The sequence below is a fragment of the Netta rufina genome, assembly GCF_964035555.1.
Source record: "Netta rufina genome assembly, chromosome: 2".
Lineage (NCBI taxonomy): Eukaryota > Metazoa > Chordata > Aves > Anseriformes > Anatidae > Netta > Netta rufina.
Window position 1 is genome coordinate 139,444,609 of NC_140124.1, and position 27,937 is coordinate 139,472,545.

Below are 27,937 nucleotides of genomic sequence, written 5' to 3' on the forward strand. Positions count from 1 at the left end.
GAGTTCAAAGATCAATACTATGTCAGTAGACCAATTTTACCTATTCCCCTGTATCACATAATAACACTGACTTTTTGATAGTCATGTAGGAATGTGAACCCATTTGTCATGACTGCTGAGCATTATAGCTGATTTTTTGTGTATGTATCAAGTGAAATTCCTTCTCTCTACATGAAAAACAAGTGCCTGCATTTCTCCTGCTTGTGACATATCACAAGTGACATGCCAAGGTGGTAGGGACATTGACATTTTTGCCCTCAACATAACTGTGTGTGTAAAACACCAGTTAAGTCGCTATCCTCTCAGATCTGTTGTCATCAACCATAAGCCTAGAGTTCAAAGCCATCGTCAGCAAGGAGAGGGGTGACAGTCAGTGTCATGACTGCAGATTGTGCAACCTCTGTGTGCTCTTACATATCACATAAATCTGTCAATCTGTTGGAAAGGCTTGATGTTACTCCTTCTTTCTCTACTTCCTGACTTTGTTGTTGTTGTTGTTTTAAGAACATCAGAAAGGGTTATGTTTCAAAAGGGCAACTTCTATGGAACAATCTGGTTTATATCATTCTTTAAAAAAAAAAAAAAAAAAAAAAAAAAAAAAGGATAACTTACTACCAGTTTCTCCTACTGTAAAATTATACTGCTGAGTTACATTTTGTTCACAGACTTTTGTATAAATTTCCCTGAATAAAAATTATATATATATATATTTTGCAGAGTCTGATACAACTTTGAAGAACAGCAGAACAGCAAGCTGTATGAAAAGATCAAATTCATCACAGTTTCCATACTACCACAAACCTAGAGATAAATCTAACTGCAGCTGTAAGCATAAGCCTAAAAAAAAACATTATACTAGTCAAGACACCTCTGGCTCAGTACCTGCAGTGCTTCATCACTAAAAAAGGGATTGAAAGGTCAAGGAGACGAGGAAGATCTTGTTATGTCAGATGCACTAGATCTTCAAAGCCTCACTTTATCTGTAAGAGTGCAGTAATAAGACGTATCAGTTGTTCTACCTGATCTTTCCTCGGACATTTCTGGAAACTGTCTTTATACTGGCAACTTAAAGTTTTTCTTCTCTTATTTTGGCTGGTTTTAACCAATGCGTTTTGTAGGCATTTCTCCTAGAGCGACTTTTAGTCATTTTTAATCTTTGAAATTTCTGTGTTATTTTTGGAGCTTTATAGCTCAATTTTGTTTCCATTTTTACCTCTATTCAGGCTAGATGATGAAATGTTTACTTCCAGCTTCAGAAAATCCATTAACCAAGGTTCTTCACCTTGAATACAAACTTCTGGAGTTGAGGCCATGCTTTCTGTTCAGTCTACTACAACACTCATTCTACCTCCCCGCATTTCACTCATAACACCACGAGCCTTGATCTTGGCCATTTTCCTGGAATAACAATTCAATTCTGCCTTCATTACGGACAATTCTTGATTTGGAGAGTGTTTTGTAAGGTAACCTCACAATGCATTATAAAATATTTGGCCTGGCCAATGTGCCCTGTGAGTTAAGGTCTGGAACCAGATACATTCCAAACTTACTGACACATATAGCCACAAGTGAACAGTGTAGTAAAACTCTGAAGCATCACTCAGCCTCTTCTCTTATGATTGCAATTAGCAATTGTCCCCAAGAGAAGGCAGACCATAGTATGACCATAGACAGAGTATGTACCAGATTTTTCAAGCCATCAAGATCATTTTGGCCTATTTATGCTGTAGAAAGTGAACCTGCAGCACACTATGATTCATATATTCAGAATTCAGAAGCAACACAGATGTTGTAGCTTCAGTTCTGTGCAGTTGTGAACAATATACTACATTAAATAAACCAGTGGCCTAATGAAACCTGGGATTTCCTGTGTCTATTTTTGTTGATTCCCACATGATATCCTTGTCTCTAAACTGGAGACACATAGATTTGACAGATGGACAAATCATTGGGTAAGGAATTGGCTGGACAGTTGTCCTCAAAGAGTTGCGGTCAACAGCTCAAGGTCCAGGTGGAAATCAGTGACAAGTAGTGTTCTTTAGGGGTCAATATTGGGACTGGCACTATTTAACATCATTGTTAGTGACATGGACAGTGAGACTGAGTGCAATCTTTGTGAGTTTGCTGGCACCATGCTGTGTGGTGCAGTCAACACTCTGGAGGGAAGGGAGGCCTCCCAGAGAGGCCTGGGCAGGCCTGAGAGGTAGGCCTGTGTGAACCTCATGAAGTTCAACAAAGCCAAGTGCAAAGTTCTGCATCTGGGCTGGGGCAAACCCAAACACAAATACAGGCTGGGCGGAGCATGGATTAAGAGCATCCCTGAGGAGAAGGACCTGGGGGTCTTGGTTGACAAGAAGCTTGACATAAGCCAGCAATGTGCACTTGCAGCCCAGAAAGCCAACCATATCCTGGGCTGCATCAAAAGCAGCTTTGCCAGCAGGGTGAGGGAGGTGATTGTCTCTCTCTGCTTTTCTCTTGTGGGACTCCACCTGGAGTGTTGGGGCCACCAGCAGAAGAAGGACATGGAAGTATTAGAATGTGTCCAGAGGAGGTCCACAAAGATGATCACGGGGTTGGAGCCCCTGTCCTATGAAGATAGGCTGAGAAAGTTGAGTTTGTTCAGCCTGGAGAAGAAAAGGCTCTGGGGAGACCTCACAGCGGCCTTCCGGCGCCTAAAGGGGGCTACAGGAAAACTGGGGAGAAACTCTTGGTCAGGGAGTGTAGGGATAGGATTGTCAGGGAATGACTTTAAACTTAAAGAGATTTAGATTAGATATAAGGAAGAAATTCTTTACTCAGAGGGTGGTGAGGCACTGGCACAGGTTGCCCAGAGAATTTGCAGATGCCCCATCCCTGGAAGCATTAAAAGCCAGGTAGGATGTGGCTTTGGGCAAGTGGGAGGTGACCCTGCCTATGGCAGAGGGGTTGGAACTTGTTGATGTTTAAGGTCCTTTCCAACTGAAACCATTCTATGATTCTATGATTTTAGGATTCTATTATTCAAGAAATCAAAAAAAAAAAAAAAAAAAAAAAGACATATAGCTCTCTGTTCACCTTTGTAGACCTTGTAAATGTACATTCACTATTCCCCAAATCCATGACAGAGAAGAATTAATAGGAGATAGGATATTACTAAACTGATGCTGTAGAATTTTCAAGCATAACAAATAATGCTAGCCTTCAGAGGTCCTTGTGAGGAAAAAAAAAAAAAGTGATCCTTTACCATTATCACAGAAGCTATTAGCCCATTTTACAAATATTTGTACTTTTTTTCCTCACAGTCATGCCAACGAACACATTATATCACTAGCTTTACTGTGTCCAACACCTTCTAAACTCCCACTAATGACTATGGTAAAAGTCACGCTTCAGGGTGTAAATTAATCACCTACATTTAGAGACTGAGAGAGAATCAATAAAAACCTGTAGTACTGTCTACTTTAACAAATTTATTTCTAAACACATCTCAGCTCATTTTGGCTGGCTCTAATGAAAATTTTCACTTAAAGTTTGCAGCTTCTTTTCCCCAGACCCTTTTTCCCTTGCCTTTTTTTCCCTAGGGCCCTGAGTGTACCCCTGGTCCCAGGAGCACAGCTGGTGAGCAATGTGCCAAGCCCAAGGCCATCTCCTTTGCTCAACAGGAGGCAGCTGTATCTCCACCATATTTACGTTCAGATTGTGAGTCAAGAGGTGGGAGAGCAGCTCCACGGAAAGGGAGGCAGGAGTTCTGGTTGATGGCAAGTTGAATACAAGTCAACAGTGTTCCCTGACAGTCAAAAGGGCCAACCATATCCTGGGGTGCATCAGGCTCAGCACTGCTAGCCAGCTGAGGGAAGCGATTGTCCTGCTCTGCTCTGCACTGATGTGGCCTCAGCTCTGGTACTGTGTGCAGTCTTGGGCACCACAGTATAAGAAGGACAAAAAACTATTAGAGAGCAGCCAAAGGAGGGCAACAAAGATGGTGAAGGGTCTAAAGGGCAAGACATATGAGAAGCAGCTGAGGTCACTTGTTTTATTCAGCTTAGAGATGGCTGAGGGGAGGCTTCTTGGCAGCCTAGAGATTCCTCACAAGGGGAGCAGAGGGGCAGGTGCTGAACTCTGCTTTCTGGTGATAGTGATAGGACTGAAAGGAACGGCATGGAGCTGCAACAGGGGAAGTTCAGGATGGGCATCTGAAAGAGGTTATTTACCAAGAGAGTCATGGGACACTAGAGCAGGAACCCCAAGGAAATGGTCACAGCACCAAGCCTGCCGGATTTCAATAAGTATTTGGACAACACTCTCAGATATATGGTTTGATTTTTGTGTGGTATTGTGTGGAGCCAAGACTGTGGCTCAATGATCATTGTGGATTCCTTTCAACATAGGATTTTTTATAATTTTGTGGTTCTATGATTCCTTGATTCTCTGATTCTGTCACTGGCCTGGACATGCTCTCTAGGCTTCGCACTGTAGCCTTGGAGCATCCCCCTCACTGTGGACTGGCTGGATGATCAGCAGGGTCATAGTATATAGTATTCTTCTATATGGGGAGAAAATATTAGAAACTATGAGGTAAATTATTAATCCACACACATCAACAATTCTAAAAGTCAGAGTTCTAAAAGAGTTCAGTCAGTGATATAACTACCTCAGCTTTCTCCTTCTGTTTTGTCAGATGCTAGAAGAAAAGCTAGTGAACTGTCATCCTTAAAATGAGTCTTCTTTTTTACTCCTTCTTTTGAAAAGCTTATTCACTATTTCAGTCAGTAGTATTCAAATGGATAAGAAACACAATCCTTGCAACATCTTTATGATCTGCTGAAGTATTACAGTTCCTATGCTAAAAGTGAAGAAGTGAAATAACAAAATCTAAGTCTTCACAAATACTTGGAAAGTTTTGGTGATGTTATGAAATTTAGTCTAGTGCTCGAATAAGGCAATTCCTACTTTTTCTTGAACAGCCTGCATGTTTCAGCATGCAGTGTGAGCCAGTAGATCACCAGAGGCCAGGCCCTTTGGGGTGCCCTTGGGGCAGGAGGGTAAAGCCAGACAGGGCTCATCCCAGTCCCAGACAGGAGCAGGGCAGCTGGGGACAGCTCCAAGCTTGAGCTTTCAGGCACCTCCCTGGGGACAGGGACACACTGAGGCCATGAGAGGCCACGGGGCCAGCTCAGCAGGGCCCATGTCTGGGAAGGGCAGGGCTGTGGAGGAGCTCTGCTGCAACCTCCCTGGGACAGTGACTTACGGGCCCAAGGGCTAGCGTGGGATCCTGGGATCTAATGAGCAAGGCTGGGGAGCCCCGAGGGGTGGGCAGAGACAGTAAAGCTTATTAGTGCCTTTAGGACTCTGACACAATGATTAATTAGTATAGGCTCACCTTTTAAATATAGTTCACTTTCCTTTGAGTTGTATGGAATTTACTAAAAGGAATTAAACACTTTTAAACTGAAGTGCAATTGATCTTTTTATCTGAAACTGCTGATAATTCTTTTTCTACCAGATGTTGGCATATTAAAGATTTTTAACAACCTTTTGCTAAAGGAAATATTTTGAAGGCTTTCTTTAGCACAGATTTTTTATTTTTATTTATTTTTATTTTTTTTTCTGTTTGGAATATTTCAATTTATGTTTCTGGAAGGCATTCTGAAAAGTTCACAATTTAAATATTAATAGTTTTCTTTTTCTTTTCTGAAAATTCCCACACATTTTTTGGCTTCAGGTACTAAACTGACTGTTCCACTGGATGGTGGTTAATAATCATTTCAGCATACACAAACCAGCCACACAGATGGATTCTTTCTGAGTTCTGCATTAACAGAGACAGAGAAGCGGTGGATGGCTGGTCTTTCTGAGTTCTGTATTACATACTAGCTTGTTATTTAATTTACAGGTATTTCTAGAAAACTGTTTTGCATCAGCCATGCTGAAGTATCAAGTCATGTTTTTTTTTTTTTTGTTTACTGGTGTTTTTTGGAATTCAAATCACAGCATCAGGAATCACAGATTTCTGGGCATCTCATGCAACCAAATGGGAACTAGATAAAAAAAAAAAAAAAAAAAAAAGACATGGTGAATGAGAATAGAAAAGCAAACTGCTACGGGCCCAGTGCAGGAAGTAAAACTGGATTTGCAGTTCAACTTCACAGGATGTAATTACCGTCTTTTCTCCAATATTTTTGCCTATTTCCTCAGGCTAGAGGAATTATGCTAATTCCTCTTCAATGTTTTTATAAGTGATTTGGATGTAGGACTATAAGGTGTTCTGAGCAAATTTGCCGATGACACCAAACTTGGAGTGTGGACTCAGATGAGGGTGGAAAGGCTTTGCAGAGAGACCTGGACTGATTGGAGAGCTGGGCAATCACCAGCCACAAGAGCAAGTGCTGGGTCCTGCACCTGGGACGGGGCAACCCTGGCAAAACATACAGACTGGGCAACAAGATTCTGGAGAGCAGCCCCACAGAGAGGGATCTGGGGGTTGTGGTTGACAGCAAGTTGAATATGAGCCAGCAGTGTGCCCTGGCAGCCAGGAGGGCGAGCCATATCCTGGGATGCATCAAACACAGCATTGCTAGTCAGTTGAGGGAGGTGATTATCCCACTCTACCCTGTGCTGGTGTGGCCTCACTGCGAGTACTTTGTGCAGTTCTGGGCACCACAGCACAAAAAGGACATTAAACTGTTGGAGAGTGTCCAGAGGAGGGCGACAAAGATGGTGAAGGGCTTAGGGGGAAAGACATGAGGAGTGGCTGAGGTCACTGGGCATGTTCAGCCTGGAGAAGAGGAGGCTGAGGGGGGACCTCATTGCGGTCTACAACTTCCTAGCAAGGGGGAGTAGAGAGGCAGGTGACCTATTCTCTGTAAACACCCACGGGAATGGTGTTAAGCAGAGGCAGGGGAAGTTTAGGCTTGACATCAGGAAGAGGTTCTTCACTGAGAGGGTGGTTGCACACTGAAACAGGCTCCCCAGTGAAGTAGTCACTGCACCAAGCCTGTCTGAATTTAAAAAGCGATTGGACTGTGCACTTAGTTGCATGGTCTAAACTTTTGGGCAGACCTGTGCAGTGCCAGGAGTTGGACTTGATGATCCTTATGGGTCCCTTCCAACTCGGGATATTCTATGATTCTATGATTCTATGAAATTATATTACCTGACTACATGACAGTGCACTGTTCCGTCATGGTGACCTGGAATTCAGATCCTTGTAAACAAAGCACTGTCCTCTGTTTCTCTAACATAGTGCTTATTATCAAAGTCTTGTAGAGCTGACATTGCTGTTTCAAGGACATTTTGATATGTACTGATAGTATTGATAGTTTTGATAGTATTGCTCCGCTTCAGATTCAGAACTAAACACTGAACTGATTGAATTGGCTGTAAATAAAACCTGTATTTGGGGGACAGTATTCCCCAGAATCTCTTTGCATTTTTTGCCATTAGCCTTGGAAAGATTGTCTGTTGATGAGCACACAGAGCCAAGCCCAAGTCACAGTACCCTGTTAATAGACAAAGAGGCTGTCTGATCATGCGTAAACCCATCATTGTTGTCTCACATAATGACTGGTGCCTTCAGTTTAACAAATCTGTGACTGTCTCTGTCTTAGCTAGTCATAGTAAGGTCTTGTTCTTTTTTCTCTTTTTTGGGCAACACCTAAGTTTCTTTATTTGCAAGTGTTTCAACATTTAGGAGGCAAATAGTAGGTTTAATTTCATTAGTTGACAGAACAGAATGTCAGAGAAAAATATAGGGAAAAAATCAATAACAATAAATTATCCTTGTGTTCAGAAGATGCAAGAGGTGAGTGAGTACATTCAGCATAATTTCACAATGATATTTTCATTACAGCTATAGGTTTCATAACTACACTGCTCAGAGAACCTGGACCAGAATTAACCCCAAGTAAAAGAAGATAATTTTGGTTTGTTTTTGGGTTTTGTCCAGATCAAAATTTGCTTTGCTCCTCCAGTTATTTTTTACCAAAATTCAGTTCTGGCTTCTGTGGCAATGATTCACTTTTCCCTCCTCAGTACTGTTCTTCCGTTCTGCTCCTTGTGTTTAAACTCACTGATTGTCATCCTATGCATCCTTCTTCTTGACTCCATGACCTCAGTGATCTTTTCTGCAGAAGCCAGTTTGGTGGCTCAGCTGATATACATCTCTGTCTCACATCCTATAGTTAGACACAGTTGTCACTGTGGGCTCACCTAGACGTAGGCAGAGACAGGGTGTGTAGAAAGCTAGATCTTTTCTGCTGTGATTCTATCATTTTCATTGGAACTACAGCACAACATCATTTAGTTTCCGTGGTCCATACAGAATCAAAGAATCATAGAACAATTTGGGTTGGAAAGGACCATAAGGACCATCTAGTTCCAAACCCCCTGCCATGGGCAGAAACATCTTCCACTAGACCAGGTTGCTCAAAGCCCCATCCAACCTTGAACACTTCCAGGGATGGGGCATCCACAGCTTCTCTGGGCAACCTCTTCCAGTGCCTCACCACTCTCAGAGTAAAGAATTTCTTCCTTATATCTAATCTAAATCTCCCCTCTTTAAGTTTAAAATCATTCCCTGACAGTTCTATCACTATACTCCCTGACCAAGAGTCCCTCCCCAGATTTTCTGTAGGCCTTTGAGGTACTGGAAGGCAGCTATAAGGTCTCCCCAGAGCCTTTTCTTCTCCAGGCTGAACAACTCTGGACTTGCTCCAACAAGTCCATCTCCTTCCTCTGTTGGGGGCTCCAGAGCTGAATAAACCAAGGAAGTCTCAGATAGGACAGATTTTGTGCATGCCAGTTGGCTCAGTAGTTCTGAGGCCTTTCCCACCCATCTTCAATATTAATTTCCGAAAAGAATAAATACATACAGATCTATAATGTCTTATTTCTATATTGCATTCATTGTTACTGTACCTGAATTTTTCACTGTGCTTTTAATAGTTCTGTGTGGTAAAGAAGTAGTGTTCTGTTGTTCCCAGTACTGTATCAGTGAAAAAAGTACAGAAAAGTAAAGGGAGGTTTGTTCAGGTATTCAAACAGGGAATTAGTCCCTGCAGAGAGATGGACTTCTTTACAGGGAGTTTCAGACAGACCAGGCTAGGTTCCTCTATAATTCCTCCTCCTGACCTAAAGAGCTTCACATCAATGTTTTCACTGTTTTGAGAAGAACCTCTAAGGCACTTCAAATACTAATTCTTTACATCCCAGGTCAGGCATCTAGATTGCCAACAGAATATTAAGGGAATACTACACGATAACCTTATGTAAATTAGGCACAAGAAGAGCTTAAAAAGGGTGTGTGGTTTGGATGTACCCAGAGGACTTGGGTACTTTCTATCCATTGGATTTCTTAGTGAGCAGCCAGGGATTTTAAGTTTTCTGTTTGTGGTTTAAAGAGGACATTTCAAGTACTATGCAGGGACTTATTAACAGGGGATAGCCAAGCCCAGAGATTTTGCTTCCCTGTTAAATGCCTTTAAAACAGGCACAGAAAAGTAAATCATTGTGTCGTCTGCTACAGAATTGTGAATCCAAGCTTGAAATTTTAAAAAATAAGTATACAGTGGAAAGAATCAACAGGAGGAAAAGCTGAGCTTATTTGATTATCTAACTGTTAAGTTCAAAAGCTACAGGAGTCTATCCAAGAATTGTGTTCTTGTAAAGTATTAGAAGGAAGCAAAAGGGAATCTGCCCTTCTCATAAATATGAACAGGAAAAGCAATTTACCTTCATACTAAAAAGATATTGGGTTAGTATTTATTTCTCTTTCTCTAGACTTTTAATGATATAAGATCTTTTCCTAGGGTTATTTTTAAATATGATCTGCTTGAAGGCAATGTGCTCAGTCCCTGGGTGGGAAATCTGCTTCATTTAAGTCAACAGCAATCTGTACTGCTGATTAAAAAACAAGTGCTGATGGGCTTTACAGGGAGTCTTATCCATCTTGCCTTAGCTAAGAAGTTGTTTGAGAAAAGGGTGCTGGGAGGAGGGGAAGGATAGTGGACAGTGCTTCATGAAACACTGAACAACAGCAACAACAACAAAAATCATCATTTCTGTGTACTTAAGAGTTGTATCAGTGTGGAAAACTGGCTCTGACGAGAGGATTTCAAACTATTTGATGATTGCATATCCTGGTAATTCAAATGAACTTTGTCACCACTGCCAGTTTCAATGGAGTCTCCAGCAAAGCACAGATGGTATTTCTGAATGAACAGATGATTATGCCAAGAGAATATTATGCTTGGAAACACATTTTATTGATATATGTGTAAAGCTCTTAGAAGGACAGCTATGGAAAAGAAGACCTGTCTCTTTATGGAGCACATGAGAAGAATGAGAATTCAAAGAGTATCTAAAAGCTAAAGAACATTCTTCAGTCGTACTTACTGGGAATTAATTGGAAAAATATCCAGAAGTACTAAAGATTAAAATGGTACTGTAATTAATGAGAACCACAGGAAGATGTGTGAACAACAATTATTCTGTAATCTGTATTTATCTAAGCCAAAAAGAGATTGTGCACTAGCTATTGGATTTCTGAACAGCACGAGTGTGGAGTCATTAGGACAGGGGCCAAATTCCACTTTGATTCTGAGTATAAAATGATTTCAGTGAAGCAAAAAAATAGTTATGCTTGTGGATGTTTACAGAATCACAAGCCCAAACATATGTCCCTCACTGTGCTGTAAATTAATGGGTTTACAGTTGTATAAATGCATTGACTCAAATCGAGTTCCTTCTGATTAAACAGCTGATGTGGGTTCACTGACTTTAGTAGAAATGCCGTGACTGTACACCAAGGATGATCTGATTTGATGAGAAATCAGAAAAAGAGGTTCATGAACTTTTGGATTATTAGGTTTGAAAATGTTCACTTGGTACTTGATATGGCTACTTCAGTGTAAGGCTGATAACAACTGATTTGGATTCTATGACAGTTTTTAAACCAAAGTAGCTCCTGCGAGCTCAGCTGGCACCTTCTGGTGACTTCAAGATGTTTTATGTAAAGGGTGAAATGTATTGCAAGATTTTTCTCTGAAATGAGATATTCAACAGTGTATCTGGCAGGGCCAAATTACAGGTGTCAGCCTCAGATTTTTATATACATTTGCTTGATCATAGAGATGAAGCCTTGTATGCAGATGACCTTAGTGTAACAGCACATTCTCTGTCGCTTAAAGGAAACTATATTCATCATCAACATAAGAGCTAAAATAATACATGTCACTCAGACAACACTTACCCTGATGCCAGTAATGAAAAGGTACAAGAGGTTACCTTTTCACTATTATTTTTCACTATTATTATTCACTATTTTCACTATTACAAGAACTATTTACAAAGTTCTTATGTATTCAGTTTCCAAATGATTTATGAAATCTAGAATAAGCAAGAGAATTGGATTATAGTAAGAAATAAAAAAAATAAAATAAAAGGTTTTATGTTTCTTGTCCAATGAGAGACAAATGCATATTCTAGTAACATAGAAGGAAAAGAAGAGGTTAGAGGAATCTCTTCTTCGCACAGATGCTCCAGGTTCTGCACTTTAATTTTTTGTGTTATTAAATGGAATGCATGGGTCAGATTCCAACTCCATTTCTGCAATTCAATCTCAATGCCAATAAAGTCATATTTGTGCAAAGCAGTGAGACATCATCCACAATCCCATTTTGTATGTGTGAGATGAATACATTAGCCTCTCAGCAGATGTCTGTGAATTCTTCCAGACAGAGCATGTCTTGGGCTTTCAGGAACCATTTATCAAAAGAAACTCTGAATTGTCTTCAGTTCTGTAGCAATCACTCCAGGGGAGCAAGTGCTAAATGGTTAAAGATAGGAGGGAATTGTAATGCAATCTATCCCCAGCTCCAAGTACAGTGCCCACTGGTTTATGTAGCACATTGCTTAGGACTTCCTGTCACTTATTCCTTGCTGCTTTACAATGCCAGACACGTGTATTTTTACATATTATTTTAGAAAATATTCTTTTGAGGCAGTAGGAAAAAGAAGGCGTGGAAATTGTATTTTCAATATCCAGAATTATTCAGTAGCTCTATTTCTTATGTTACTTCTCTGAATTCTACCATTTTGAAGTGAGAACAGACAATGGAAGTTAAGGGAGATCTGCATTATGGAAACAAGGAAATGTTTCATAGGGTTCTAACTAGAACTTTTTAATGAAGTATACAGAAAATTATGAGGTAAGAGGTTATTAGAGTTCAGATAGAGAGATTCTGTATAATATTGGTGAAATAATAGGTTTATAATTTGTGGGTTTAGAACACCTCCCACTGAATAATATCAGAGCAATGTGCATACCTAAACTTGTGAGGCCTCCCAGTAGTCTAGTGCTGTAGATAGCAAACCTAATGGGCTATGTTTCTCCTGCTGATGTAGGATAAAGGCACACAAGTCAATGGCGAGGTGAGTGCTGAAGCTCACAGAAGAAAACAGAAACAAAGAAGCAGAGAATGCCCTGAGTTGGAAGGGACCCACAAGAATAGAGTACAAGCCCTGGGTCCACAGAGGACCACCTAAAAATCAAACAATGTGTCAGAGTGCATTGTCCAAAAAAAAAAAAAAAAAAAAAAAAAACAGTCAGACAAATTGAACAAATAGCAATATTCTTACTGTGGATTTTCATGGAGACAGAACATTTTCTAAGTGGCTGATAATAGTGCTATATTTTACTCTTTAGAGATACCATTGCAAAAACAGTATGTGGGGAATGTATAGTGAGCCATCAGAAAAATTGAAGCCTGTAGATATCTGGAGGGCTCTGGTCATATTTATTGGCAGTCATTTAGAGAATAAGAGACAGCTGCTATAGTACAAAGTGAAATTTCAGTATCTTTCAATCAATATATTTTAAATAAATGAGGAATGTATAAAGTCTGAAACAGAACAAAAAGGCAAGTTCCTTCCCTAATCCTTATCAGTTCTGTCTCAGGACTGTCACAACCACATTTCTTAGGTATTTGGTGAACATGGCAGACATCAACTTCTAATGGTACAAGTAACAGTCATAGTTTATTTTTACTGTGTACATTGTTTGACAAAGATAAGACAAAAATAATCTAAGAATGGCATTGCCAGGCAAAGTTGTAGATCCATATACTCAGAAATGTGCATTATATGGAAATGTCAGGAAGGCTGTCATTCAGAGAACTATAGCCTGTACCCAGTCCTTTCCAGTATCTTTTTTACCCATTTTCCAGTGCAAGTTCACAGCATCAACTGATTTTGGTGACAGTCATAGAATTAGTGTTGATTTTGTTGTGAACAAATAAATAGTAAATCAAATTTTTTTTGTCACTTTATAAAATTAATGTTAATGCAATATGAAATAATAGCAATTTCTTCTGTAGATGTATCTTACTGTTTACATACATAATTTCATATAGATAATTAACATATATTTCTGAATTTTAAAAATAAATTTGTTCACAGAAAAAGTTACAGAATCACAGAATCAAGAGACCTCCAAGATCACCTAGTCCAACCTCTGACCTAACACTAACATAAACTAAACCATATCTCCACTAAACCATATCACTAAGCTCATATCACTAAACGTCTTTTAAAAACCTCCAGGGATGGTGACTCAATCACTTCCCTGGGCAGCCCATTCCAATGCCTAACAATTCTTTCAGTAAAGAAATTTTACCTAGTATCCAACCTAAACCTCCCCTAGTGCAACTTTAGGCCATTCCCCCTCGTCCTGTCACCAGGCACGTGGCACAGACCAACCCCCATCTTGCTACAGCTTCCTTTAAGGTACCTGTAGAGTGCAATAAGGTTGCCACTGAGCCTTCTCTTTTCCAGGCTGAACAATCCCAGCTCCCTCAGCCGCTTCTTGTAAGACTTTTTCTCCAGACCCCTCACCAGCTTCGTCGCTCTTCTCTGGACTCGCTTGAGCACCTCGATGTCCTTCTTGTAGCGAGGGGCCCAAAACTGAACACAGTACTCGAGGTGCAGCCTCACCAGAGCCGAGTACAGCCAATCACTTCTCTAGCCCTGCTGGCCACACTGCTTCTCATACAAGCCAGGATGCTGTTGGCCTTCTTGGCCACCTGAGCACACTGCTGGCTCATATTCAGCCGACTGTCAACCATCACTCTCAGGTCCTTCTCTGCCAGGCAGCTTTCCAACCACTCATCTCCCAGACTGTAGCTCTGCTTGGGGTTGTTGTGCCCCAGGTGTAGGACCCAGCACTTGGCCTTGTTGAACTTCATACAGTTGGTCTCAGCCCATCGGTCCAGCCCATCTAGATTGTCCTGCAGAGCCTTTCTACCCTTGAGCAGATTGACACACACACCTACCTATGCTTAAGTAACTACCAGGGGAAGACAATATCACAAGTAATTTAAAAATATTGCTAGTACCAAGGACTAGTGTCCTAATAAAATATCTGAAACAAGAGTCAACTCATCTGAAGGATAGTGATCCCAGTTATTTTCCACAGTTTTATATGTAATTTTTTTAACACAGAAAAACATTTAATCTGTACACATTTAGGTGTTGTAGTAGACAAATGTAGCCTAAGGGCAGATATTTTCTGTATAAGAACAATATAAGAACATCGTTTAATTTATTTTCTGACCAATCCTGTCTCTTTTGTGGTCTGGAGGAGACACAAAACAAAACCTGTTTATTTTACACCAACTTATTAAGGAGATTGGGAGCAAAAAGGTCTGAATCCTTCATCCAAAGTTTATATGAAGTATAAAGAACCATCCTATAGAGAAGGAAAAATAACAAATACAAACTGTCTTTGCTTAGTGAAGAGGAGAGAATCGACAGTTCCTCTAATAAACTTGTCAGAAATGAAGAAGATAAAGTTTTCTTACAATGTAGTTTCTGCTAATATTGAGTGGAGTATCTGTGAAAATGGATGTCAGCACTTGCTGTAATCATAAATTAGTTGTTTACTTTTTTGTTATTGGTGGTATTTTATTCTTTTTGTTTGTTTGTTTGTTATGTTGCTGTTTGTTTGTTCAAAAAATGGAGATGAAGGCAAGGAAGGGTTGAAAAGCCATTATCATCAGGTCTAGCACTAGTTGTGCTCAAGTTCTAGTGAGCTCATGTGGTGCTGATAGGTCAGAAGAGTGTCAGTGCATAAGAAGACTTCTAAGAACAAGGTCTCTATTTAGGAAGCTCACCAAATCTGATTGATCTGGACATGTTTGTTTGGAATTTTAGTTGATTAAAATAATAATAAATAAATAAATAAATAAATAAATAAATATTAATAATATATATAAATAATAATAATAAAATAAAATGTACCTATGAGGTACAAAAAATAACAACACATTATTTTCTTAGGAAATTAACATATTAGTTCAATTTAGTAGGACCCACTCTGATTATTACCTTATGTGTTTTTTTTTCCTGAATTCCTATTTCCTATTTCAACCTCACGTCAAGAAAATTGATATTAATTTATAATTAATTGATATGAATTATTGGAAAGCTAGGCTGTAAATCAAAAAATATTAAAATATAATATCTGGTCAAAAGGTCTAAAGTGAAATCCCACTTTCTGATTTTTCTCGCATCAACGAAGTAGTGTACTAAAATGTTGACTAAGCAAAACACCTTCAGAATTCAAATGCAGAGGATACTGTTTATATATTTGGAGAGAACGAAGCTATGACTGGCGTTAGATTTTTTAAAAAAATAAATAAAATTTAAAAAAAAAGCTCTCTAAAGTGAAGAAGGTAGATGTTGTATATTGTTGCAGTAGTGTTTACCCAGTTTTAACAGTGACCTAAATATAAATTTGGGACTTGACAGTAGATTCTTTGCTTTCCATGAACTCTTCTTAAATGTGATCAGCAATCAACTTAATCAATGAAGCATTGATTTCACAAGCAATAGGTTACTTAGATTCTCAGATAATGTAGTGATTGGGGATTATTTTTATTTCATCAATTTGTGTTTGTGCTAGAGAAGTTTGTGCTTCATTTACACTGTATTGTGAAAATATACCAAATACCTCAGGTTATATATATAAAAATGATGTAAGTGTATCAAGTTGTAACTTTGGCAGTCCAGACTTACTGAAAAAAATATTTTCATGGTGCACTTAGCTACACGTAAATCTCGAAAACATACATAAGATATCCTTCCAGAAGTCTTTGTGCAATTTGATTTTAAGAGATTAATGATCTGCTGAATATGCTGCAAATATTTATTATTAGCAAACTAACATTAACCAAGGAAATAGATGTTTGAAAATGCATACTGTTATTTTATAATTTTAAAAAGCAGGGCTCCCAGTTAGAATTAAATAATTAAAAATGAAGGATGGGTTTCCTTACTTGTTTGCAAGACCAGGACTTTTCTCATGACAAATAATAAAGCAAAAGCACTGAAACAAAACTAACTGTTAAGAGTTTGAGTTGTTCATCCTTTGTGGAGGATCACAAGCAGGTGATTACATGTAAGTATGAAAAATGGGAAAACAAAGCTACAGTTTTAGAAGCTCATGGAAGGAGAACAATCACCCCTATTAGTACCTCTGGACACAAGAGTTATGTCACTAAAGTAGTACTGGCAGAGCAATATGCTGGAAATATTAGGAAGTAATTTTAGAAAGGAGCAGTATGATTTAGGTCCATTGACCTCAATTTTTTTTTATTTTTTTTCCATATCTTAGCTTTGATATGTTCTCTGTTTTTCATGGTTAATATTCAAGAGCCATTTATGATTAATAGCAAATTACACCACACCTTCACACCTCTCCCTCCTCCTCCCTCCTCCCTCCCTCCCCCTTTCTTTTTTTAATTCATCTTTGTCATATGCTAGCCTGGTTTAGTAACATTTATGCAATCATTCAAACATTTCTTTTTTTTTTTGTTGTTTGTACTTTTCAAAAACTTTTAAAGTAGTTGATCGTATTGATCTTGAGGTAGTATAAAACCTATATATATTCACTAGCATAAAACCATCACATTTCAAAGAAGAATACAAATGTCAAAGGATTTTGCATTGCAGAATGTTGTTAATCAACAATAGAATAAGACTGAAATTTTCAAGAAGAAGGGCTGCACTATTATCAGAAATACCAGTTCTGGACAAAACTGTAATTTAGGGAGAAAACTTATGTTACACACACACAGCTCATGATAGCAAAATTTAGAATTGCTTATTGCAACAAGTTCTGCTCATTTATATTCCCTGAAGCCTTTATGCTGACTTAGGTAGTGGTGAATCAAGCCTTGTAGTGACTCAGGGAACAAAGCTGACACTAATAAATAAGAATTGCTTGTTCTTTCTTTAAGTAAATCTTTCACTGTTTCTCTTGAATGTTCACAATGAAAGGTTCTATGGATCTATGAGCCTGATTCATTGGTAAATTATGTCAGTTTAAATCAGGAACACCAGTATTTCAGGAATAATAATAGTAAAACTAAAGTAAAAGAAGGAATGTCATCTTGGCTTAAACTTAGAGAAGTTTGTAAAACATAATACAAGGGCAAAAATACCATTTTAACTTTGAGGCCCTTCTTAAATTAATGACAGAAATAGATCAGCCACTTTGGCCTCATTTATTTTTTCCTATAGGACAAAAAATAGATCTCAGACAATAAGTTATTATTATCTTATCTTTATTTCTTTTCCGTTGAATGTATTAATTAAACCATTTTGTTTTGTCTTAGAATTATCTCTTTCCCTCTGTGGTCAATAGTTGCTATATTCTTATGTAATCATCTGTAACTGGGCAGTTTACATTATTCACTACATAAAATTAGCTCTATCTGGGCAAAAATTCTGGCAAAATTGACACTCTCAAGACATTGAATGCTGTGTCTGTGATTTCAAGATATTTCTAGATGTTTCTTAGAAGTAATATTTAAAAAGATCAGACATAGCAGTTCTGTGAACTCATGACAGATCTGTACTGAGGCCTTGTAGCTGGCTCAAGGGCATTCGTACTAATTAGTCTGATGAGGCTTTTAGCATCTCCAGTGCTGTTGCTGAAGATAAGAAGCATTAATCATCAAGCCAGATGACCTGTTCTTGTTTAAGAGGTAAGAATGACTAATACACATAACTAAGCAGAAGAGACAAAGAAAAATGACACAATAACTATCTAAAGACAGAACAGCAAAATTATGTTTTTGTGTGAAACGGACCAGAAATATTCAAGTAATACCTGCCTGAATTTTTAATATAATTTTGAATAATTATTTGATCCCTCCCAAAGTCTAATTGCATGATAAGTGAATATTAGAGGAAATGGAGGTGGGATCTTGATCTCAGGAGTAGGAGTCAGCATTTTAACCCAAATATGTTTGTAGATTCTAAATAATGTTCGGTAGCTGTTAAAAGTGCTGTTCATTTTTCTGCTAAAAATTTCCAATCACTGAAACACAATGATGCTATTTGACTGATGTGAATCTTGCCACATTTGTTCATGCCATTTATTTGAACTAAAGAAAATAATGCTGGGAGGAACTATGAAAGGTCATCTAATCCATCTTTTTACTCCAGTGTTCCTTTTATCCTGGACAGTTTCCCAGTCTACATGACTAATTCCTGATTTTACCAGTTTATTATTTATGTGAAATAACAAAACTAAATTAAAGAAAATCTAACATCCTTTTCAAAACTCTGATTATTTCTACTCCTATGTCTTTATATTTTTTACAGATAATAGAGAGTTTCCAAATTGAAGCAGTCAAGACCCTGGAAGAATTAAGAGGTAAAAAAATAAACAATTTAAAATGCTGTTTTTTAGTCTGGGTTTTACAGACTAAAACCCAGGTGGGGGCATGGTGGTTAGTTGTACCAAACAGAGAAACTAGTTGCACAGAATAATGGAACCATTTTGGGAAAGAAAAAAAAAAAATCACTTCCTCTAATGGTTCAGATTTCATACATCCTTTAAAACATGTTGCAGTGAGGTTATAAAATCAGAATATATCTTTTAAACAGGACTGAAAAGAAATGAGTCTGTGCTTTTTGAGCTTTGTGAACTTCTGCAGTGTTCCCATCTACATTTACTGGGCACAATTCAGCATTTGTACGTGTTCAAACATTTGAGATGACCTAAGTATCTCAGCTGGTTTCCAGCTACATCTTAGGCAGAGTACCAGTCTTCTGTACCAGGTCCAGCATCATTTCTGCCAGCTCCATGCAGATGTCTTAAAAAGCCAATGGTATCTCAAATGGCTGTAGACTGAATCCTACCTACTGTGTTTAGTTGCAGCTATAAACCACAACTCATGTTAGAATGAAAAATGGCCACCGGGTGTCACTGGAAGTGTATGGACAGCACATACTACTTCAAGCTTTTTGCCATTCTTAAGGTAGGAGTTATGGAGATATTTCACATTTGTCTTATGTGTGGTCAAGGTTTGACAATATTTTCAGTAGCGAGGAGATCTGATCCTTCTATATATATATATATATCCTTCTATACAATACTTTAGTTTAGGAAAATTCTCTGAAGTTCAAAGATTGACAGCCTCCTTCTCATGTCTTCTCTTTGACCCATAGTTGCTCAGGTAGATGGACTCCCAACAGTAGTGTCATAATTTTGTTTCATCACCGTGTGTAAAATAACAGTGATCCCACAGCAGCCTGCCAGTACTTTACTCAGTGTTCACCCTTAATTGCAGGAGGTTTTTGCATCCAACTTGCTTCCCTGTATGCTACAGCTTTCTAGGAACTTTGTTCCAGGAATACAAAGAGATTTTGTGTGTAGTCTGAAAGGCTTTGAAGAGAAATGTCCTTTACATATCCCTCATAATATTTTTAGGTACCTATGTGTCTTTTCAATACACAGTTATATATGATATATATATGAATAACTGACAATTATTGTATAGTCGATTGGTATGACTGAGTCATACCAATAAACATATATCAGGAAAAGTGGCATTCATCAGTAAATCATGAACGATCTTTGGGCTAGTGTAAATGAAACAGTACAGAAGTATGCAGCAGTTCAGACCACCAATGCATAGAAAAGTCTCTCTTCAACTCTAGGAGTTAGCTCCTTGCCTTTATTAATTTTAAGAGTAAAAACATATGGTTTTATTCTTGCATGACTGTTTAAAAGTCGTTGGCCTTTTTTTTTTTTTTTTCCTGCTTTTGTGCCTTCTTACCTTTCTTTAAATATCTTTCAATTTCCACTGAAGGCAGATTCTATACAAACCCTCTTCTATACAAAACCCTCAATGTAGGGGCTGTTGAAGTCTTTTCAATTACATGATTAGCTCCTCAATGATCCGTGGCTAATAAAGTCTTTTAGAATCCCTCTTGACTGGTTAAATCTCAAAAGTCCTTGTGTCTGCTTTAAAAAAAATCCACAATTAAGTATATATATAATCATTATAAAAAATATTCCTGTACATGTATATATATGTATATATATGAACATATATAAACAACAAAGATGGCAAGAAAAAGAATTAGGTCTCATGCTGTAGTTAATATGGCGTGAAAAAAGTAATAGATAGTCCTACCCTTCACTGAACCCATTTTCATTTGGATTACAGTTTGCCTTGCTCACCATTCTGGCTGATAAACTCAGAAGTACTGACCTACTGCTTAAAAGACAAATGAAAGATGAGAGGTGAAGAATATAGAAATACGAAGTGATGGTAAGTAGGCAAAGGTTGAATTTCAGTGTAATTGCACACACAAGGCAAGATTTTGTTTTCCTTGCGCTTATTCTTGCTCTTAAATCTCTCTATATGTTTCCGTCAGTGAATATTCTGTAAGTAGTGTGGCAGATATCTAGGTAACCTATAGAATAAATGCAGTTATGTTCTTAAGGTTAGGTTGTTTGGACTGCTGCCAGTCATGTGGCATGTAATGCATGCTGACTCAGGTGACACAAATGAATATAAGTTACAGCCCTCTAGCCTTTCTGGTTAGGTCCTCTGCTGACCATATTTTCCATAACTCTTTCTTCCAAGACTTGAAATAAGAACCCCTGACTGAAGTTCTTGTCTCAGTTTGCCAGTGTCAATATATTAGTGTCCAAATGTACTAAGTAAACCCACATAAATGTGGGATACATAATACCATCTTATCTGGGGTACAGATTTCTGCTTTGGTAAATTAGCTTTACATTTGGTTTATTTCCTCTGCAATGTAGAGTGTTCCTCTTTAAATAGAGTGTATTTAGAAACCATGGGTATAATCTGTTGTTTTACAAGCTGACTCTATTGGGGAGGTCTGCTTTCTGAAGGGCAATGTATAATTAATTCTCTGTTTTATAAAAAGGTTTATTTTAACTGAAAAATAATGTATTTTATATAAATGATTCAGCTTCTGAGAGCAGAATCAAATTAATCTAAAGGAGGGTCAGGAGTCCTGCTTTCCTTCTGTATGTCTATATATTTTCATACAGTTTTCCTTTCAAAAATAGTGAAAGGTTCAATCTGGGTTAAATGGCATAAAACTGGATTTTTCCAGACTTCTTGGTACACTGTAGCTTTACAGGCATGCTCTGCAACTATGAAGTTTTGATTCCAATAATAGTAATTCCGTAGATCATCTGCAGTTTGTGCACCATTTAATATGCTTCAACAGACTCTTCTCTTCTTCTGTAAGTTTTCAAGTAGAAGAAGGAAAAGGCAGAACCTCTACCTTAGGACAGTTCCTGGTCTGTCTTTCTCCTTATGGTTTTCAATTTAGGAGGCTGCCGCACCTCTGCCAGTCATTTCCAATGTTAAGGTCATCTCTAAGGTAACCAGAAAAAAAGGAAATAGAGCAAAACAGAAAAGAGAGAAGGACCGACAACTGGGAACTTGTGTAGAAAACTCTTGTTAACATAGAATATCTCTTGCATTAACAGCTACACAAATTTATTTGTGCTCATGTTCCATTAAAACATGTTAAGGAAGTCTAAAGGGGACAATTCTCTTTGTGTTCTGCTGTAAATGAAGAGTTACTCTACAAAAACAACATCCTCATGAGGGGGAGTGGGGAGGCAGGTGACCTATTCTCTGTAAACACCAGTGATAGGACCCGCGGGAATGGTGTTAAACTGAGGCAGGGGAAGTTTAGACTGGACATCAGGAAGAGGTTCTTCACTGAGAGGGTTGTTTCACACTGGAACAGGCTCCCCAGTGAAGTAGTCACTGCACCAAGCCTGTCTGAATTTAAGAAACGATTGGACTGTGCACATGGTCTAAACTTTTGGATAGACCTGTGTGGTGCAAGGAGTTGGACTTGATGATCCTTACGGGTCCCTTCCAACTCTGGATATCCTATGATTCTATGAAAATATAAAGACTCAGCTGGTATAGTTAGGCATAGTATCAGTCACAAGGAAGTTTCTCAAGAAAAAAAAAAAAAAGCTGAAAATGAAACATTTTAATTCCTTCCAGATTATTTTTTATGTGAACTGCCCAATAGTGGTTTGTAGTTTTTCTTTAAAAAAAAAATAAATAAAGTCAATATTCCTAAGAAATCTTTGAATACCAAAGGCAGCCCCCTCCCCTCCTTCCCACCCCCCCAGCTTAGAAGGCTGTATTTCTATTGGTTTGCTAGTGGGCTCCTTCAATAAACATTTTACTTCATTGGAGATGAATGGGAAAGGTCCTTTCATCCTAAATTATCACCAATTTTGAACTCTTTTCATGTGCTATGTCTTATTCAGGAGTAAAAAAGAAAAAATAAGCATATCCAGGATAGACAACACCTTAAGTTCATAGTATACTGACTTTCCTCACTATACAGTGCTCTAAGGATAATGGCCAACATGATGAAATACTTGTCATCAGCTGTAGGGGTAATACAATCAAGGAAATGCAGAATTCACATCCCAATGATAGCTGAGGCTTATTCTAGTGAAGTGGCCCACAAGAGTAATTTTTTTTCAGAGGTCAGGCAAACCTGTGCGATCGAATTTGTATAATTCAGATCACGGACCCGAAATCACATCCTGTGTCAGTCTCCTAACCAAAATATTTGAAACACTAAACCAGGCAACTGCCACTTTCAGCTAAGCAGTTTGTTGTCTTATGCATATTTATTGCACCATTGCTCCCCCCTCCCCACCCCCTCACACACATACGTCATTAATTGATGTTTTAACTAGTAAGACACAACCTCTTACTTCCACTCCTTTCTCATTTCCTCCCTTTCTGCCGCACATGTAATTGTTACCTATACAAAGCAGAACAGGCTGAATGGGCAGAAGAGAAAATGGTCCTGCTTAGCACAACCAGTTCTCTTGGGTTACGGGAAATTGAGGCTCAAATTCTCTTTCTGAAAATGGATTTGGACCTGTATCTCCAGTGTTGTGGGTGACTGCTTAGATTATTCAAAGAAGCATGCCTACAATGTGCTAACACATCCAGCATAGTCATACAGGTCTGAGCTATGGGTTAGAAATGTCTGCCCTACTTACTGAAGCTGTGATGCTGAAAAATCTTGCAAAAACCTGCACACACATAAAATGAAGACATGGAATAAATGGTAGTCTTTTCTGATAGTGTGTAAGAGAAGAAATAGAATTATTATTTATTTATTTATTTAGATGTAATTGTTATATCACTACTGGTTACACCTAATCATGTGTTTAGTAAAGTTAAGAAGCAATGTCAGTGGTCTACAGGAAGTAAAAATGTGTGTTCAACTATGTAAGACATATAAATAAAGTTGTGTGCTTCAAATCCATCTGAAACACAAGAATATGCCAAAAGAGCTCTGAAGAGCCTTGTTACCCAAGGCAGAGAGGACATCAACCAGTAGAAACAATGATTATTAATATAACTGATTAAGTAGTTCTGCTGCTGGTTGTCCTGTTCCCACCCATCTACTAAATAAACCCCTGACTTGAAAGGCAGGCTGTGAGCTGGGCTCTCTTGAAGTTCATGTGATTATAACTAAACTTATCACTAGAAGAATGAGATTGGGTGTTAATTAAATTTTAAACCAGTTAAATAAGCAAGAGAATGCCTATTTTGAGAAAACTCTTTTGGACTTCTGAGGTTTCACTGTGAGCCACGGCTCTGAGGAGCTTGTAAGGTAGCATTTCAGTAGCATGTTAACAGCCTGAACCTAAGCTAACAGCCAAATGTAAGAAAAAATCCATGCATCTTCCTCCTTCATCTTTGTTTTCTTGAGTCAAAAAAGGCAAAAAAGAAAATAAATCAAGTGCTGCAGTACAACACGTGACTTACATAAGGAATGGGTAAGAACAGCAGAAGATTTGAACAGCACAGGACAGATGTGAAGAATTCTGAATGAATTATAATTAATAATTGAATATAATTAAATTATTTATAAAGTAAATGGATGATTTACTTGTGTGTAAACTTGAGTGACTTGTAAAAGGAAGGTGTTAACTATTACAGAATCTCCAGGAACTAAGAAAAAAAAAAAAAAAAAAAAGAAAAAAAAAAGGTTGGTTGGTAGGTTGTGGTTTTTTGTTGTTGTTTTTTTTTTTTTTTTTTTTTTTTTTTTCCAATGAAACGTTACTCTTTTTGGAAGAAAGTTTTTTCAAAGGAGTCTATCATCTTGAATCTGTCATTCAGAATGAGAGATAATTAACACATAGCACTTAAGGAGGGATATCATGGAAAATAAATCAAGTTGAAGCAGAGCTGTATGCATGTTCAGAAATGCATTGCTATGCTAGAATGTTATCAAATCAACCCAGCTACTTGTACAGTAAGACTTCCATTCAGTGTTGTGCCAGCCTGTTGCATACCATAGCAGTACATAAGGTAAGTCAGATAAGTGCAAGATGGAGGCAGGAGAGCTGAAAATTCCTAATTCATAAAACAGGTGTCATTTAAGAAGTTTTTGTTTGGAGTGTACAGGGAACACCACTTCCTTATTGGTGTTCCCTCAGCTCTGATTGCAAATAGATAGTAATAACTGTAGAGTATTTTCAATTCAGCACTGAAGAGTGCCATTTCAGAATGCATTTGGGAATAACCTTTTCTCACTTTAATCCTTTTTGAATCCTTTCTATCTTTTTCTATTTGATCTACCTCAGGCTTTTTTTTTTTTTTTTTTTTTTTTTTCCTCCTTATAAGTGCTTAGGAACACACAAAGATATAACTCAGTTACAGAAAAAGATTTTCACTCAATACCCAGTAGGTAGCTATGCCAGTTTCATAATACTTGTCCATGGAGGTGATCCAATCCAAATGTAAGATGGAAAAGGCATTTTAATTATTTAAAAAAAAAAAAAAAAAAAAAGCTGCCTGATAAGCACAGACAAAAAATATAAAGTAAAATAGAGATTTATAGGTCAGGAACAGACCCATCCTCAGAAATAACTCTTTGCTAATTTTATGTCTTGAGTAATTTCACTGATGATGTATCAATATTATCATTAGCGTAAGATGTTAACATTAGCACAATGCTACAATTGTATTGCTATCTGAATCTGATTTAACTTTCGTTGAAGTCAATGGTAAGCTTTTCCTTAAGCTCACACAAGCTATTGTATGAACAAGCTATTGTATTCTATATTGTAGAAGAAGTTGAGTAAGCTGTTTGAATTGGATTCACCTAACCTAATTCTAGAAACCTAAAAGTTCAGCATCATATAAGCAGCATGCCTATGCTTTACTGTAATGAATGGACAAATGCTATTGAAGCTTGTCCTGGTTTCAGTTAGAACAGAATTAATTTTCTTCCTAGTAGCTGGTGGAATGCTATGTTTTGGCTTAGGATGAGAAGAGTGCTGATAACACCCCGATGTTTTAATTGTTGCAGAGCAGTGCTTATACCAAGCCAAGGACATCGCAGCCTTTCGCTCTGTCCTGCCAACAGGCAGGCTGGGGGTGCAGTAAGAGCTGGGAGGGGACAGACCCAGGACAGGTGACCCAAACTAGCCAAAGGGGTATTCCATACCATCTGACGTCATGCTAAACAATATATAGGGGTGGCTAGCCGGGGGGAGGGGGCCAGACTGCTCGGGGTTAGGCTGGGCATCGGTCAGCGGGTGGTGAGCAATTGCATTGTGCATCACTTGTTTGTACATATTATTATTACTTTCCTATTATCACCATTGTATTATTATTATTATCATTATTGTTATTATTATTTTGTTATTATTATTTTCCTGTCTTATTAAACTGTCTTTATCTCAACTCACGGGCTTCACTTTCCATTTCTCTCCCCCGTCCCAGAGAGGGAGGGGGAGGGGGAGCGAACGGCTGCGTGGTGTTTAGCTGCCGGCCGGGTTAAACCACGACAAAGCTCCAGAGCATGCTTCATTATATATCACCTTCTGCTGCTTTTGAGCTCAGTGTCTAGGAGAAGTGGGAGGAATCACCCACTCTTCTTCCCTTGACTACAGTGAACCCTCAATAATCACTGTCTTGAATTTCTGCCTAAGTTTTAGATGACTAAAGCAATACAACCATGTCATTGTAACAGTACTTTTTTTTTTCTTTCTTTTTTTTTTTTTTTTTCCTTTTGGACAGCAGAAGAGATAGACAAACAGTTTTCATATTCTCTTTGGCTTGTCCAGCTACAAGAGATGAACAGTATGAAGTGGCAGAGAGGCTGGCATTAGAAAAGCAACCAATAGTAAGACTAATGTTATGGATTCTAATGACTTTTTATTATTATTATTATTTATTTACTAAGATGAAGATCATCAGATAATCTCTTTCTTGACTGCCAGTGGTACCACTTACCTAAAATTTGTGATGATATATAATGTAGAGTTATCTCCATATATCTCACATCCATTACTCATGGTAAAGCTCTGTGTAACACAAAGAGAAGGTTGGTAATAAGTCAAGTTAGTAACGTCATATCAATAGTACGCCTCTAATTAACAAGTGAATGACTGCCAAACTCTGCAAATGGAGTCGACAACAAATGGATCTCGCCATCTCTCTCCACTTATTTTATTACCGGATGGAGCTATCATAATGCATTTCCCTGCAACTCTACAGTCATGATAAAGGCCAAAGTAAAAGTGAAGGAAAGCCTAAAAAGGGATATTAGAGGTTTACTTGGAATAGAAAATCTTAGTAATTTTTCTGCCAGACATATGCCAAAGTAAATTGCTGTGATCAAGAGGTGATTTATAAGGGACTTTTGTAACAGATGTATAGATTCAACTATAAAGTTTTAAAACAATATTATTAATGCTTTATATGTCCCTAGGGCAAGTCTTTCCTTAAGTCTGAAATGAACATCATTTAAAGCACACAGTGGAAAGGATAGCAGCATGGAGGTGTGAGACAGTAGGGGCTGTAATGCCAGGATTATCACAGTCAGCTTTGCTTTCCTCCACCAGACCCTAAACAGGCAGAGCCATACATGAAGCTGAAAACAGACAATAGATGTTTTACTGCAAAGATAATGTAGGAGCTTACATTAGAAGCTCCCTTAGTCATAGAACATACTGAAAAGAACCTTAAATCGAGGCAAATTTGGATGTGCTGAAAGATTGAAACACTGTAATACCAAGATAATTAAAAATATTTCCCAGTCATTGCTTGAAACTTTTCTGGTAATAATCAGTGATGTCCTAGATCTGATGGAAAAGGTAAACCATCAACAGGAGACAGGGATCGTATTTTCTCCCCATTCCTCTTTGAGGAGGGGGAGTGACAGAGCGGCTGTGGTAGAGCTCGGCTGCCCACTTGAGCAGAACCACCACAATTGGATACATGGCAGAGAAAATTAAATAGTGTATTTTCTTCAACTCAAATATTTTTAATGTGTAAAACACAAGGTTTCAACACTAGATGTAGTCAAATTCAGCCTTATCTTCTTTATACCCATTGCTCCCCCAGCATAAACTAGTATCAGTACTGATACTTCTTTAAAATTTCTGTTTTGTATTTTTCCACTTAGTAGACATCCCTTTTTACTGTAGTTTTATATTTCCAAAACCTATCAGGGCTTCTGCTCAATATTGTGAAACTGATCTGTAAATCTTTATTCTGGTTTTGAGTACTGTGCAACAGTAAGCTGAAGACTTTCAAGTACAGCATTCTTC